The following is a 1,130-nucleotide window of genomic DNA, read 5'->3' as shown; positions in this document are numbered from 1 at the left end:
AAAAAAAAAAAAAAAAACAGCCCGCCAATCCCGCATCAAAACACGAGTGCGGCGTTTACTGACCTGTCGAAGCGAGGACGCTCCTTTCCTTCCTTCCGTCTTTCCTCCACTGATGTCCGGAGTTTGTGAGCGTGTGGCCGCTGTGCGTCACTCAGTGTTTTCGCCCACCCTGACTCTCCTCTGTCGAAGAGATAGTGCTGATGTTTCCACTTCCTCCTTTCTTCCGCCGTCTGCTGGCTGGAGCGGTGATGAGGGTGTCCACAGAAAATGAAAGCGCTTCTCACCCATTGTTGAACAAATTAGTCAATTTAATTGGTTCATATTTAAGTCCACTCATATTTATCCATGTATTTGATTTTTTATTGACATTTTTAAAGGGTAACCAAACCATAAATCAACTTTAAATGGGCTTTAAAAGTGCTGTATGTTGGTCATTGCCAAAATGTTTGATAAATAGACCCTTTTCACTGTGACGTCAGACAAAATGGTGACAGGGCCAACAAAGTGAAAAGTTACTTCTGGCGTTCGCATTTAGAACGGCAAAGCTGATAGCTGAACGCTGTTTGGCACAATTTAACGTAAATAATAAAAGATAACCTTACCAATTTCAGAAGAAAAATGTACGATATTTATTTTATAAATTTCTTGCCAAACTGTATTTTCATTTCCTGTGTTCGTTCACAAATCAAAATACAAATTTGAATAATCCTTCAGTATTGGATGTCTTACTGAAAATATCGACCTTTCATTTGAGCAGATATTATTCAACTGGTTCTATTTTGGTGGATGTTAATTGCACGTTTTTTAAAGGGTCACCAAACAGGGAAGTGGGAGGCTGACTCCGCCCTCAGCGGAAATATGAAAATCCAGTCAGAGGGGTGGGGCTTGGGGGCTGGACTGTTATCATTACTGGAGCTGCAGATCATGATGTCAGACTTCTGAAACTTGGTTTGACCAATCACAGAATTCAACTGTAATACCTATTTCAACCTATAGGGGGCAGCACATAGATGATTTTTGACTATATTTGGAAGGATCAGCTTTGTTGTTCTAAGCAATACAAGCCGGAAGCGACTCATCACACATCCGGCGATGTGTGACATCATGTGAAAATGGTTTATTAAAATTAA

The 1,130-nt window shown here is 40.5% G+C and overlaps 1 protein-coding gene across 1 annotated transcript in view; it reads right to left on the bottom strand.

Moving 5' to 3' along the window:
* elmo1 (engulfment and cell motility 1 (ced-12 homolog, C. elegans)) overlaps positions 1 to 303 on the bottom strand; it is a gene marked incomplete in the record, with an annotated part of 93,489 nt that extends 93,186 nt beyond the window's left edge. The window contains 1 exon segment of the mRNA XM_024298658.2: positions 64 to 303.
* Positions 304 to 1,130: the final 827 nt, after the last annotated feature.

Source organism: Oryzias melastigma, linkage group LG11 (assembly GCF_002922805.2).
Source record: "Oryzias melastigma strain HK-1 linkage group LG11, ASM292280v2, whole genome shotgun sequence".
Classification (NCBI taxonomy): Eukaryota; Metazoa; Chordata; class Actinopteri; order Beloniformes; family Adrianichthyidae; genus Oryzias; species Oryzias melastigma.
The sequence above is the reverse complement of the archived record's forward strand: the minus strand, read 5'-3'. Positions and strand labels throughout refer to the sequence as shown.